This window comes from Chiloscyllium punctatum, chromosome 26 (assembly GCF_047496795.1).
Source record: "Chiloscyllium punctatum isolate Juve2018m chromosome 26, sChiPun1.3, whole genome shotgun sequence".
Classification (NCBI taxonomy): Eukaryota; Metazoa; Chordata; class Chondrichthyes; order Orectolobiformes; family Hemiscylliidae; genus Chiloscyllium; species Chiloscyllium punctatum.
This window is the reverse complement of record NC_092764.1, coordinates 69,696,337-69,712,539: the sequence shown is the minus strand read 5'-3', so window position 1 is coordinate 69,712,539 and position 16,203 is coordinate 69,696,337.

Genomic DNA, 16,203 nt, shown 5'->3' with positions numbered 1-16,203 from the left:
GGTGACTTTAACATGCAGGTGGACTGGGAAAATCATGGTGGTAATCAGTCTCAAGAAAAGAAATTCATGGAATGTTTACATGGAGCAGCTTCTGGTACAGCCCACTAGGGAACAGGCAATTCTGGATTTGGCAATGTGTAAAAAAAGCAATAAACAAGCAGATGAAATATGAGAGTAAGCTAGCTAGTAATATTTGCAACAGATTGTTGAATGTCTAAAAGGTAAGATAGAGGCAACAGTGCACACTGAATTGCTGAAAAATGAGGCTGGAGAAATGTAATTGGGAACAGAGAAATGTGGAGGAATTGAATGGGTACTTTACATCAGTTTTCATGGTAGAAGACAGCAGCAGCATACCAGGACTTCAACAGAGTCAAGGAGCAGATGTGAGTGTAGTGGCTATACTAAGGAGAAGCTGAAAGGGCTGAAGGTGGATAAATCACCTAGATCACATTCCAGAGTTCCGAAGGAGCCAGCTGAGGAGATTGTAGAGGTATTGGTAGTGATCTTTCAGGAATCACTGGGATCAGGGAGATTCTCAGATGACTGGGAATGGCCATTATCACACCCCTGTTAAAGAAGAGAGGGAGGCGGAAGTCAGGAAATTGTAGGCCGATTAGCCCGACCACTGGTAAGATTTTGGAGTCCATTATTGAGGATGAGGTTGCTGAGTACCTGAAAGTGCAGAGTAAAATAGGACTGAGTCAACATGCTTTTGTCAAGGTGAGGTCGTGCTTGATAAATCTGTTAGAACTTTTTGAGGAGGTAACAAGCAAGTTAGATAAAGGAGAGCCAGTGGACACAATCTATTTATCGAGTCATAGAGATGTACAGCATGGAAACAGACCCTTCGGTCCAACCCATCCATGCCGTGGATTTCCAGAAGACATTTGACAAGTTATGTATAGCAGGCTGCTAAATAAGTTAAGAACCCATGGTGTTAGGGTAAGGTACTGCATGGATAGAAAAGTAGCTCACTGGCAGAAGGCAGACGGGAGGGATAAAAGGGTCTTTATCAGGATGGCAGCTGGTGACTAGTGGAATTCCACAGGGGTCAGTGTTGGGAGCACAACTATTCATGTTATACATTAACAATCTGGAGGAAGGAATCAAAGGCATTTTGCTAGGTTTGCAGATGACACAAAGATAGTGTGAGGGACAGGTATGTTGAGGAAGCAGGGAGACTACAGAAGAACTTGGACAGACTAGGAAAGTAGTTAACAAAGTGGCAGGTGGAATACAACGTGGAAAGTGTGAGATTGTGCACTTTGGTGAGAAGAATTGAAGTATAGACTACTTTATAAATGGGGAAAGGCTTTGGAAATCTGAAGCGCAAAGTGATATGGGAGTCCTAGTTCAGGATTCCCCTCAGGTAAACATGCAGGTTCAGTTGGCAGTTAGGAAGGCAAATGCAGTGTTAGCATTCATATCCAGAGGACTCGAATAAATGAGCAGTTTAGCGTAAGGCTCTGGTCAGACCACATTTAGAATATTGGGAGCAGTTTTGGGCCCAATAACTAAGGAAAAATGTGTTAGCATTGGGGGGGAGAAACCAGAAGAGGTTTACAAGTATTATCCTGGATGAAGGATTGTCATTTGAGGAGCAGTTGAAGACTATTTGTACTCAATGAAATTTGGAAGGATAAGGAGGAATCTCACTGAAACGTATATAATACTGAGAGGCCTGCATTGAATGGATATGGAGAAGATGTTTCCATTAGAAGAAACCCTAGTCTAACCTGAGGATACATTCTCAGAATGAATGGACTGAGGTGAGGAGGAATTTCTTCAGCCAGATGGTGGTTAATCTGTGAAACTCATTGCCACAGAAGACAGTGAAGATGAAGTAACTGAGTGTATTTAAAACAGAGATAGATAGGTTTTTGATATGTAATGGGATCAAGGGTTATGGGGAGAAAGCAGGAGAATGGGGTTGAGAAACATATCAGCCATGACCAAATAGTGCAGCAAATGCAGTGGACCAAATGGCCTACTTCTGCTCCTATGTCTTATGGTCTTCCTCAGAAGCACTGATTTCAAATGGTGAATAACTTTTTAACCTTTCCATGGATCGTATTCAGTAATTCTACCCAACCTCCCTGTCCATTATATTCCTATACTCAGTACAATGAAATTCCTTCTAACTATCCTATTAAACATTCCAGAAACATGTTAAAAGAAGGATGAAGTTCCATTTATACTGTCATATTGAGCAGAGTAGTAAATCACAAATTTCAAGAAAGAGTAATGATGCCTCTGCATTGTCATATCATATTTAATAGCTCTTTCCATATCATTCACATCCTATATCTTATACAAGAGGTCATATTTCAGACTATCCTTTAAGCTGAGACGAGATAGCTAGCATCATCAGGCTGTTATATTGAATGCAGCACAAATCTCATTAGCTGTTGCCCGTAGCTTGTTCTCAGGCCCTTTCTGAACTCCCTGGATAGTGATTTCATGGCTGGTGTTTTCTGTGAATATGTACTAGACTGTTCCTTTGGTGGCCTTCTGCACATAGGTCGAGTGCAACACTATGTGCAATATGACAGAAGTTTCCAATCTTATACCCAATCATGTTGTGTCAACTAGTCTCTGCAAACAATGTCTGGAATATTACAGTTGGCTCCATTGCCTTTTGACAATGGAAAGCAAAACTAGCCAGACGTCATGCTCCTGATCATTATTCAGTTACAAAGTTAAGATTGCATTACACAATTCATTTTTATTTCAATTGAAAACTGAAATCTACACCAAAATGTAACAACATTTTCCAATGAGAATGCAGTGGTATGATGGCTTAAACTGCAATTTCACCCAATACTCAGCTGCACCTGCAATACTCCAATGGCCATCAGGATTACTGTTGCTGCTCCTATTCTCAAGTCTCCATTTCCCTTGTCTCTAGCTGCACTTAGTTTCCCCTTTTCCCCATCTGTCTTTGCCATTCATTTCTTTCATTCAGTGCCATTCACTCTTTCACTTTCCTTCATTCTCGCTCCCCAATTCAAATGGCTAATCCATGGGAACAGCCTCTAATTTCCCCTCCAAAACACTTCCTGTGCTAGTGGTTGAGACTGCAGACTCTTATACTGTAGATTCCTACAGTCACTAAAGTTCTTGCCTATAATGAACAGGGGATGCTTAACATCTCAATTGACATTCCCAGTGTAGTACTGAGGGTGCTGTGCTTTGCCAGGGGTTTTGCCTTTGGTGTGTAAATCGGAGGCCCTGCTTGCCTTCTCAGCTGGATGTAACAGATCCATAGCAATATTTGAAGGAATAGGGGGAGGTTTCCTGGATTATTGTCCAAAATTACTCTTTTACTGTCATGTTAGCTTCTCAGACATAAATGTACTAAACATACACGGAATGGTGAAATAATAATGTGGGTTCTTTATTTGTTGATAAAACTATTTTCAGATAATGTTCATCAGGAGGTAAGCACAGAACATCTCAACCTCTATTCCTGCTGCTTCAGACTTAACAGAGATCATGATCAATAGAGATTGTATTCTGTCCTGAGATACTAAAATGATTTGGATTAAAATATCTGGCTTCCTCCCACAGTCCAAAGATGTGCAGGTTATGTGGATTGGCTATGGTAAGTTGCTCATAGTGTCCAGGGATGAGCAGGCCATGGGTTAGCCAAGGAGAATATGGGGTTACAGGGATAGGGTTATGGGGGCGGGAACGGGGTCTGGTATGGATGCTGTTCAGAAGGTTAGTACTGACTTAATGCGCATAATAGCATGCTTCTACACTGTTGTGATTCCATGGTTCTATGTCCCTTGCAAGGTACAAATGAATCAGACCATTATGATATTAAACCAACAGATGACCTGTTCACTTATCACACTGCTCTTTGTGGGGCCTTACATCACCTTGATTACATCACAGAATAATTTAAATAGTTGTGAAGCATCCTTTGAAATCCCGATGTTGCAAAATGCACTCTGTAAATACACGTTCTTTATTTAATTACCCATTGGACTCAGGAAAAACAAAATTGAGGAGTCAGAAATTCAGGGATGCTGATTATTAATTTGGCAAACACTTTCTCCAACATGTCAACAGCAAACAGTGTTTCAAAAATCTACATATTCAATTTAAGATTGACTTTCCTTCAATTAGTTTTGCATTTACACTCAGAAGTATGAATATATATACAACAGCTAAAAGAATATAAAAATTACATTTACAGTGGTTTACACCAACACAGGTGTTATCTTGATCGATTCATAGGAACTATTAACACATCTGACATGTTAAATCCAGAAGGGAAGTTGCTGACAGGTTCAGTGTTTGCTGATAAGGATGAGTGTGTTTTCCCTTGAATGAATGCAGTAATGTAAACATAAGGCAGCTGTGGATTTGGCCCTGGACGATACAACACATTCTGCAAACACTACTGATCAAACAGTTCTCCATATTTGTTCTTCACACATTGCTGGAACCTGTGTGATGCATGAAATTATTGGATAATTCTGGGCAAGACCTAGCCAGAGTTAACAGTTGGAGTCCATTGGGAACTGATGACCAACAGATATCTCTTCAAAATCACTAACCTAATTATATAAACATTTCCTAGTCCTCACTGGTTTCTGGTCTTCATTCTCTCCTGTGCATCACTGCTCCTCCACGATCATACTTGGCATTCAACCATTTCTAGTCCTTCACTACTCAGTCTTTCACTGCCCGTGGTCGTTCATGGTCCCTCAATCACCTCTGTTTGTCCCTCATCATTCACAGCCCCTCACTGCTCATGGTCACTTACTATCTGTGGTCCCTTACCTTCTTATGGTCTCCCAGCTCTCATGGTACCCTCACTGCACGAGCTTGCTCCCTACCTGTGGTTGCTCACCTTTCGTGGTCCCTCACCACTCATGGTCCAGCATTTTTCCTGTCCTCTCTTAGTGACTATGTGCTGTCTTATTCATCATCTTGTAATAATAGTGAGCGATGTTGCTAGCTACCTTTTCGGACTCTGAAAATACAAAGAGAGTTTGTTTCAATCCTGAAATGAAAGGAGATCATAACCATATGTCAGATATTTACATGTGCCAAAGTTTTCTCCTCATTTGCCAAGATTTTTAAATACATATTAATGATGCTTCACTCATGTGCAAGCCTAGCTCTCCTTCACAGTTTGGTGACTTCTGCAGAATAATTATTTCTGCATAATCAGAAGCTTTAGATCCTGTGAGTGACTCTACTAATCACACATTGAAACCCGGTTTTACTGCATATTAATGTCAGCCAGCACTATCTAGCCACCTGATGCATTAAGCCCATCTTTAGTTCTTTCCTGCGGTTAGTTAACTGTTTAAGAAATTGGTGGAGTGAAGCATTTGTTTAACATTGCAGCTGCAGCTATCCTTTCATAATTTGTGCCAGTGTTGCTTTGTAATTTTCCACATCACATCCTGTAATTTCCTCTTTTGCGTTTAATGCTCAAGTGTGGGATACAGATTGGTTTCCATCTTCATATGCTAATGAGCTGCTGAAAGCTAAGGAAAGAATACTGAGAAACAATGGAAGGTAATTTCACCAAACAACTGTGAGTATTGTCAAAGGTAAATTTTTAAGTTTGGTAAAGTGAAAATATTTCTTATATTGAAATAAACTTCATATTCAGTAAATAATATATTAATATACAAAAGTATGGCTACTAAATTGAATACCCTCCAAAAATTGACATAAGAATCGTGACTTGAGATCAACCCCTGTTGCTGCTTCAGGCAATACACAAATGATGTTTACAGTACTTGCGTGGCAACTGGATGAGTCAATTATTGGCTTGTCAGAAAGGGGTAGTGTTGGTTGACTCCTCCTTTCTTCCTCTTCCCCTGGTTGGTTTGTAGCTAGCAACAGCTATGACCTCATGCTGGAGAAATGCAAATTCTGTGGTGACTAACTCACCCTCTGATTCCCCAAAACCTGTCCACAAGTAAGGTGCAGGAGTATTTGAATACTCTCCACTTGCCTGGATGAATGCAGGATCCTCAGCAGAGCAGAACTGTCAAAGGCTTCTAGAGCTTCTAGAGCTTCTCTGACCCCTAGGTTCCTCAGAAACACAGAGATAATGACATCATTTCAGCTTATGTTCTTCTTTGTCTGCTCTGGGCTCATTGTCCCATGAGGGCTCTCTTTCATGCTGCTTCCATGTGCCAAGCTTTCATACTGGACACTGGGTCATGTAGTCAAGTGATTGCATCTCATGCCATGCATCCCCCACCTCTCAAAACCCTTTGAACAGGGCCTGGCCCCCATTCCAAAAACCCAAATTTAAAGAGATGTATTCCATCATAACAAGCTCAACATAATTTTCCCTGCTCCTTAATTCTATCCTTCCAGGAATAGACATTAGTAATTTGTTTACATTGTTATGGCTTTGTTCATTTATCCTGAATTTTAACTGGTGAATGTATACACATTGGACATCAACAATAGCCTAATAATATATTAGGCAATAAGCTACACAGTTTGAACTGTGATGTAAAGTGTGTGGTTTCTAAAAAAAAATAATTTACTTCAGAGTCTGGAGTTCAAACTAGTGACATGTGGGCTTTTGTATTTGTGTATATGGGAGGTTAGTAACTAACTTGTTGGAATTTTGAAGCTTTTGTTTTACACCAGTAGGAGAGATAGGGCATCCAAGATGATAATGGGAATTTGCTTGCGTTGGGAAAGCTTTGTGAGCGGACAGAGCAAACATCAAGGAGTTAAGCATACACTAAGTCTGTTTTCTGTTCAGAAGGGTTAGAATTGTGTTTCCTTCCTAAAAACCCAAAGCTAGGAAAACTTTTGATTTCACTTTGCAGAGATCCTGCAAAGGAGGAGACTAGATGTGTGAAATAGTTTCTCCTGAAGAACTGTTAGGAAATAGATTACCGCAGTGCAATAATTTTAGTTTGAAAGTTCCAGACTGGAATTAGTTGGTTTGACACTGAAGGTGTTATTTGAAGTTAAGTAAGTCTAAGTTCAATTGTGCGAATAATCAAGGAAAAGGCTAGCAAACTCTCAAGACTGAGAATGGAAAGAAACAGTTAACTTAAACTTGTAGAGGTGGCATAGAAAAGAATTCTTCCTGGTGTTTAATACTGTAAAGTGGTAGTGTTGAGGTAGATGAAGATTGTATTTTTACTGTGAGTTTCAAGTACTTTCAAATGATATTATATGTAATAGTTTGGTTATTTACATTTTATATTTTCTTTTGAGTAATAAACTGCTATTTATTTTTCAATCCAAATCAGCAGCATTGCATGTTCCCTTGGAAGGCTACCTTAACAAATAAAAGAAAATCTATCAAGCCAGATTTCTGTCTGGGTTTTGAATTTTTACAGTATTTACATCAGCTTGGAACACAACATAAAAACCTAAGTATCAAATTTAAGTTAAATGGTTTATTTATCTTTGGATATGATTCATTTCCATTTTAAACATTAGGATACCATTAATTGTCAATCCTCTGGTGACATAATGCTATCAAATGAATTATTTAACTACTCTGTTCACTAGATTTTTTTAAATATGTGTAGGTATAATCCATATACACCCAGAATTTTATCATTTAGAATTATAATTAGTTTATTAATTAGCTCCTCTCTTTCTAACTTAAACATCTTAATACAGTTAACTTTTTATTATCTGGCCGTATGGGATCAGGAGTGTGCCAGCTGATCAAATATTCCAGATAATCAAGAAATTCACATAATCAATGTAAAAACACACACTAAGCAATAGAAACATAATGCAGGGGGGTATACACATCGCTGTTATGTTTAATTATTATTACTTTGTTTATTATGGTACCTTATCTTCTTTTAGCAACGTTGGCGGAAGGTGTCTTTTCCTGGGCCAGGCCCAGAGATTTATGGAGTGGCAGTTCATAAGATATTGGTTAACACAAAGTTTGGTGTATCTTTTTTTGTGTTATTCTAATGTTACTTCCACTCCCTTATTCTCCATGGTAAATACAAAGGCAAAATATTTGTTCAATATTTCAGTCGTTTCACTGCCATTACTTGTGCAATTATCTTATTTACCATTTCGTGGCTTTACCCCTTTCTGATTCTTTTTTATTCATGAGTTTAGAGTGTGCTTTTCCTATTTTCTATTGTATTTTCCTGATAATTTCACTTTGTAGTTCCTCTATGCTTTGGTTTGTATTTTTCCTTTTATCGATTTATTTCCTGTGGGTTTTCTTTATTGGTTAGTTTGTTCCTGTTTTGCAGTAGAATATATTTCTCCTGAATTCTGTTGATCATCTTTATAAATATTTCTTATTCTGCTTTCTCTTTGCTTGTTTTACTTTGTATGTTTCAGTTTATCTTCCCTAATTACACTCTCAATCTCAAACCACGAATTTATTGTTACTAATCTATCCCTTTGCCAATTGTTATAATGAAATAATAGATGTACATAGTTACTGGTTTACAGTATACCTGCCTGATCCTTGTTTTTGTCAATTATTATTTTAAATCTTATGATGTTAAATTAGTTATTGCCAAGATGTCCTTCCTTTATTTGTACTAATTCATTTCCTTTCACTGGCTCTACCAGTAATTCTTTCCTAATTGACTTCTTATGAAGAAAGATGTCCAGTACAAATTGTAGAAACTGTTCTGTACATTTGGCCAACTTAGACTCATAGAGTCATACAACGTGGAAACAGATCCTTTGGTCCAACTAGTCCATGCTGATCAGGGTTTTGAAAACCTGATTTAGTGATCTTACCTTGGGTTTAAGTGATTAAGGAGTGATTCAATTTATTTGTTTAATATAATGAAGATGTTTGTTACAGTAACCATTTCAGGTCTCAGCTGGGAATCCAGAATAATAAAATTGGATCTGGATCAGAGGAAGATGAAATCAAGAAGCACATTTTTTCACAATAAGGATAGTGGAAATGTCCAAGTGGAGGCTGATTGAAATTTTCAAAGTAGTGTCCAGTAGGCTCTTGCTTAAGTTGGGATATTGGAGAGCAAAGTCAATTTAATGCAGAGTCGTACAGGGAAGGTATGATTTAATGAATGGCATTATAGAATCAGGAGATGAATGGCTTTCTCAAATTAAGTTTCAAATGGTGAATGTTCTCACTTATCTCAGGCTGAAACAATTTCCTAGTGATACAAGTGACATCTCTCTTTCTCACATGGTGGAGAAAGGTGTGACTGGCTGGCATGGTGATGTGCTAAAGGAACTGTATTAAAAATAAATAGAACAGAAGCACATTGAGGAGGAATTATATTACTATCCTTTTGCTTTCTTCCCCCTCAAAAAATCACATATGTCGGGTAAAGTCAATGGTAGTGCAGATTGTTCGTGGGATGTGAAAGAGATGGATCTGATGATTTAAATTACATTTTATCACTTAATTTCTTAGATTCTTGAAGTGGATATTATTAAAAAGATAAACATAAGGTCTTTTACCCTTTCAATTTTTATATACCTTAGGGCGAATGACAAGGCTTTTGAGGGGGTGCAGAGGAGATGCTATATCAGGGGATATGGGACCTTAGTTATATAGAGAGATGAGAGAGATTGGGAGTTACTTGAAAAGAAGTTTAATCTGGGTGTTTGAAGCAGTAAGGATTTTGATCAAGTAAACTTTTCCAGTGGCAGAAGGGTCATTAACTAGAGGATACAGATTTGAGGTAATTGACAAAATAACTAAAGGTAAGATTGGGAGTATTCCTTTCATACAGTGAGTTATTGTGATCCAGAATGCACAGCCTAAAAAGCTGATGGAAGCAGATTCAGTAAATATTTTGGAAGTGTTTATTTGGAAGCACTAGCTTTTGGAGCACTGCTCCTTCATCAGGTGGACAACCACCTGATGGAGTGGCACTCCGAAAGCTAGTGTTGCCAAATAAATCTGTTGGACAATAATCTGGTGTTGTGTGATTTTTAACTTTGTCCACCCCAGTCCAACACTAGGACCTCCAAATGTTGCAAGTGAATCGGGTAAAAAGCCGAAAGGAAACATTTGGAAAGTAGCAGGGCAAATACAGGGAAGTGTCTGTCAGCTGTTATATTGTCCATGTGGACAGGCATGTTCCATGCACCGATGATAATAGTTTAATTTTTACTTTCTTTTAAGATTGACTTATGACCGTGTTGGAGGAAACCCTATCAGCCATAGCCAAGGAGGTGAACCCTTCAAATGTTTAGCGCACCTTTTCTAGCCCATTCCCAATTCGAGGGAAAGTGAGCAGCAAGATCCTGAAAAGGGCTGCTCAGTCACTCAAGAGGGTTGACGAATTCCATCTCTGCTTCCTTTGGGTGAAAAAGACCTTACAGGCAAAGCTTCCTGTGTGCAGGTTCACAGATAAAGTTCCCAATGAATCCACAGCTGCTCCTCTGTTGCATCCTGATCATTATAGGCCTTTTGATAGGTAGATGATGGATGAAAGATGATAATCATGATATAGACCTGAGTTGGATTACATTGAAGGAAATTTGCACATTGTCAACCTCATTGTTTTTTCCTTATCTATCTTGGTCTAGGGGCAAAACGAGTATGGATAGCTAGAGATAGATCCAGAAGTAGGGTCCTATATATCTCGTTGAGCTAACACATTCCATAACATAGTACTTACTGATCTGGCTTCAAGATGGTTGGATCTTAGATTGATCTCATCTGTCTGGCCAAACAAAATCTTTCTTCATCTGCTAGAGTAGTCAAAATCGTAAATTGGTGAGGGTAGGAAATCCGATGGCTATCCTCATCTGGTTCGACCCACCTGTTGAAGTGCTGCCAGGATATGGTAACACATGCCACTTGGAGCCATAATTGAGAGCGAAGTTGAGGTCTGCCTATGACAGGTGCTTCCCCTCCCTTACATGCCTTATACCCCTCTTGTTGATAACTTTATAATCTGATGATCGATCATCCCAGGGCTATTACCCACAGAAACCTCGTCCACTTGGCTCATATCATTTTCTAGCACTAGATTCAAGAATGACTGCTTTCCAGTTAGAGCGAGAACATGCTGGTCAAGGAAGATCTCTTGACATTGGAAAAAGAATTCCTGACTGAAAGATAATAGTGGGCAAATGAAGCTGTTAAGGCACTAGTCTTTTTCATCCAGCCTTCTGTGTTCACTGATCAGCAAAGGCACCTGGTTATGATGGACCAAAATTGTAACATCTCTTTGCTGTTTGTGATCATCTCTATCTCTGTGATCTCTTCCAGACACATAGCATTTGATATCTCTTCCCCAATAAGTATTGCAGCCTGTATCACTGATGTTTTTCACAGCAGAATTAAATTATATTTGATAGATAAGGATATCAAGGGCGATGGTGACAGACAGGAAAGTGGGATTGAGACCTTATCAGTGTGATCTGATTGAATGGTGAAACATGCTTAAAGGGGTGAATGCTTCAAATCCCAATGTTCCTATCTCTGCAATCAAACTAAATTCAGCTTCAATTATTTCTGAATTTCTTTGTTCCTCCATCTGTGGCTGTTCTTTCAACTGTTGAAGGCGTAAGCTCTGGAATTTCCTCCCTAATTCTCCACAACCGTCTTTAAGATACTCCTTGAAACCAACCTCTTTGATCATGCTTTTAGTCACTTGCCTTTGCTTCTGCTCACATGGCTTGATATCAAATGTTGTTTTATAACCTACCTGTGAAATAACCAGAAACACTTTACTCTAATAAAAATACACTATACTTTTGTGTTACTGATCTGGATATATGTCACTGTTGCCCATATCATCGCTGAGGATCCAACCTGGACCTTCTTAGCCAACAGCATTGTGACAGCATCTTCAGTTCATGGACTACAGCAGTTTAGGAAGGGTTATCAATGCTGAAAACAGACACATTTTATCAAAGTTTTATTCCTGCACTCATCAGGACATTAGGAGAAAGGGAGGACTGCAGGTGCTGGAGATCAGAGCTGAAAATATGTTGCTGGAAAAGCGCAGCAGGTCAGGCAGCATCCAAGGAGCAGGAGAATCGACGTTTCGGGCATCAGCCCTTCCTGAAGAAGGGCTGATGCCCGAAACGTCGATTCTCCTGCTCCTTGGATGCTGCCTGACCTGCTGTGCTTTTCCAGCAAAACATTTTCAGCTCATCAGGACATTCCCAAGAAAAAACCAAAAGAAAGAGAGAAAAACTTTTATACTGTACGAGAAGAGAATGACAATTGGTGGTAACTGGATACTGATTGGTGGAGCAAAAATAGAAATTGCTGGAAAAGCTCAGCAGATGTGGAGAGAAATCAGAGTTAACATTTCAGGTATAGTAACCCTTTTTCAGTACTTGTAAATGAGTTTTGGGGGGCAGGAGCAGGCAGAAACAATGGGTCTGCCTGGACAGTCCTAGTGTGGATCCTGGGAAGGAGATAGAAATGAACTGTGTGGGGTTGGGAGACTGTGAGCTTGGAGGCAGTCGGCGGGGGAGACAACCAAATGAAATGAGGTTAGTGACTCAAGTGGACACAATTTTCATGATGGGCCATGGTCCAGAGAGATAGGAGCAGGTATCTTAGAGCCGGTGTTCAACCTCTGGAATATAGAGATCGGTCTGCCAAACAACAACAGCACCACCCTTGACTACAAGTCAGGGTTGGATCCTCACAGGGAGATAGGTTGGAATGGGTGTGGGGGGCAGAAACATTTAGGTGACTGATGTCATGTCAACAGTTATGAATGAACAGGCCAAGAGCAGGTAAAAGGCCAGAGGGAAGGGTCCAGGTGGAAGGAGAGTGTTGGAGGTGGGCAAAGGGGTCTGTGGAACAAAGAGGGGATTCTTGTCCAGAGAAATGGGCACAGTCAGAGGGAAGGCAAGGGAGGAAGGTTCCTGGAGGGCCGTGGGTATCTTTAATTTGTTGCATCTTGTGTGCCTTGATGCCTGAAAGGAAAAGAAAAGGTTTCTTGTTAGCATGTCGAATGAGCCAGAGGATGAAATGGAACTGGTGAGCAGTGCGGCTGTGAGCCAGCGTGAAGTGGAACTGTTGGAGAGAAAGGTCAAGGGTGTGTATATGACACTTAACGGCACTGTGTGTGGATCTCAGGAGCAGCGAGAACAACTATGTGTGGAACATTGAACATCATAGATACCTATGATCCTGGGTGGATTCAAAACACAAAGGATGAAACTTGATTTGGAATCCACGTGGGGTAAGTCTGAGCCAGAGGCAGTCACTGAGGAATGCGATGTGGCTGTGGAAATGAGTTTTAGCAAATACCTTGTCAAACACCAGAAGTCACAGCGAAATTAATGATGGTGGACAAGAAGAAAGATTGGAACAGAAGTCCGATCGGACAGAGGAGCAGAACTTCTTCAAGGTTGGTATCCCTGAAGGAGATGTGGCAGTGAGTTAAATGATAAATACTCCACTGATTGGTGGATGCCTAGGCATGGAGAAGACAGAAGCTGGGTGATGATTGACAGCTAACTACTCATAACATTCAAATTTAAACCAGACAGGTTAGCTCTAATTGATTAAGGTATTACCTGAACTACAGCATGTCTAGAACCTGTTTTGTTGAGTTAAATCTGATACATTTTGTGCACATACTCTTTCTGACTGCAAAGAACAAGGCCTTGTCCATCAATATATGAAGCTTCCAGTATTTTTAAATGCATGCCACACTACAAGCCTGACTAACAATCCTAAATCGGTTGTCAAAGTAATACTGCGAATCACAGAACCACATCTAATGTTGAAAACTGCATTTTGTATTTTGAAAGTATAGTTTGGTCAGTTTGCCTCGTCTATTGTGAATAGCTGAAGGGAGATTCTGTTTGACAGAATACACCTGTATTTGGGGTTTGTCCTTCATATATGAGATTTCACTGGGGAACAGAAGTGGTGCAGAATTTGACAGTGAGTACAAGGTCAGAAGTAGAAGAGAAATTGAAAGAAACTGTAGTACAGGAAAAACAATTCTTGACTTTGAAATATCCTGTTGGAAGATAGAACTACAAAGACATTAACACATAATCAGGGGATGGGCAGAGTAGGAATCACATTTAGATTACAAAGAGATCTTGATCAATTGGGACAATGGGCTGAGGAGTGGTAGATGGAGTTTAATTTCGACAAATGTGAGGTATTGCATTTTGGTAAAACAAACGAGAGCAGGATATAAACAATTTATGGTAAGGCCCTTGGTAGTGTTGTAAAACAGAGATACCTAGGGGTTCGGGTTCATAATACTTTGAAATTTGCCTCACAAGTAGTCAAGGTGGTTAAGAAGATGTTTAGCATACTTAACTTCATTGCTCAGATATTGAGTACAGGAGTTGGGATATCATATTGAGGTTGTACAGAACATTGGTGAGGCCTCTTCTGGAGTACTGTGTGCAGTTCTGGTCAACCTGCTTTTGAAAGGATATTATTAAATTGGATGTTTCTGGGAATGGAGGGTTTGAGTATAAAAATAATAGGCTGGGAGTTGTTTTCACTGAAGCCTTGGAGGTTGAGGGGTGACCCTATAGAGTTTTATAAAATCATGAGGGGCATAGATAAGCTGAATACAAAGGGTCTTTTCCCTGAGGTGGGAGAGTACATAACTAGGGAGTGTGCCTTTAAAGTGAGAGGAGGAAGTTTTAGATTAGATTAGATTCCCTACAGTGTGGAAACAGGCCCTTCGGCCCAACTAGTCCACACCTACCTCCGAAGAGTAACCCACCTAGACCCATTTCCCTCTGACTAATGCACCTAACACTATGAGTAATTTAGCATGACCAATTCACCTGACCTACACATCTTTGAACTGTGGGAGGAAACCGGAGCACCCGGAGGAAACCCACACAGACACGGGGGGAATGTGCAAACTCCACAGAGACATTCAGCTGAAGCTGGAATTGAACCTGGGGTCCTGGTTCTGTGAGGCTGCAGTGCTAACCAGTGAGCCACCGTGCCACCCTTTTAAAAAGGACATGGGGTCAACTCTTTTACAAACAGTGGTTCATGTGTGGAATGAACTGCCAGAGGAAGTGGTGGATCCAGGTACAGTTACAACATTTAAAAGACATTTTGATAAGGACATGAACTGGAAAGGTATGGAGAAATATTGACCAAATACAGGCAAGTGACATCTAGCGAAAAGGATAAATAGGGTGGTCATGAGGACTTTAAACTAGTGAGTCGGGGAAGGGAAGGGAAAATGACAGGAAATATGGTGGTAAATAAAAAGGAAAGCAGCAGGTTAGCATGTGTGCAGGAGGGTTTAATTACATGGTACACTATGAAAGAAGTGAAAAGGATGGATAGCTCAAGAGATATTATTATTGGAGATGTTGGAATTCATAAAGAGCTTATACAAACTAGCATAAGGGCACTTTACCTGAATGCTTGTAGCATTCGTAACAAGGTAGATGACTTAATGGAACAAATCATTATGAGTGAATATGATTTAGTAGCCATTGCAGAGACATGATTGCAGGATGGTCACAACTGGGAGTTAAATATCCAGGGGTATCAGACTACTTGGAAGGATAGACAGGGAAGTAAGAGAGATGGTGTAATCTGATGTTTAAGGCCAACATCAAGGTGGAGGTGAGAGATGCTAAAGGTTCTAAGGAGAATATGGCTGAATCCATCTGGATGGAAATTAGAAACTCTAAGAAGAAAAAGTCACTGACAGCTGTAATCTCACGTAATAATATCACGTTGAGGCAAGCAATAAACAAAGAAATTAACTCATGCCTGTAAAAATGGTATGACAATTATCATGGGGGATTTTAATCTACATGTCGATTGGTCAAACCAGGTTGTTAAGGGTAGCTTTGAGGAAGAGTTCACTGAATGCATCAGTGATAGTTTTCTTGAACAGTATGTAATGGAACCGACAAGGGAGCAAGCTTTCCTAGATCTTGTCCTGTGTATGAGACAGGAATAATTAATGATGTCATAATTAGGGATCATCTTGGAAGGAATGATCATGGTATGGTTGAATTTAGAACACAGATGGAATGTGCGAAAATAAAAGCCAATACCAGGGTACTGTAGGAGACGACAGTAGGATCAGGGAAGAGCTGGCTAAATTAGACTGGGAGCAAAGACTTTATGGTGCTCAGCAAAAGTATATTCCAGTGAAAAGGAACTATTGTAGGAAAAGGGGTAATCTGCCATGGGTGTCTAAGGAAATAAGGCAGGCTATCAAATTGAAACAGGAGGCATACAAAGTGGCCAAGATGAGCAGGAAACTAGAAGATTGGGAAATCCTTAAG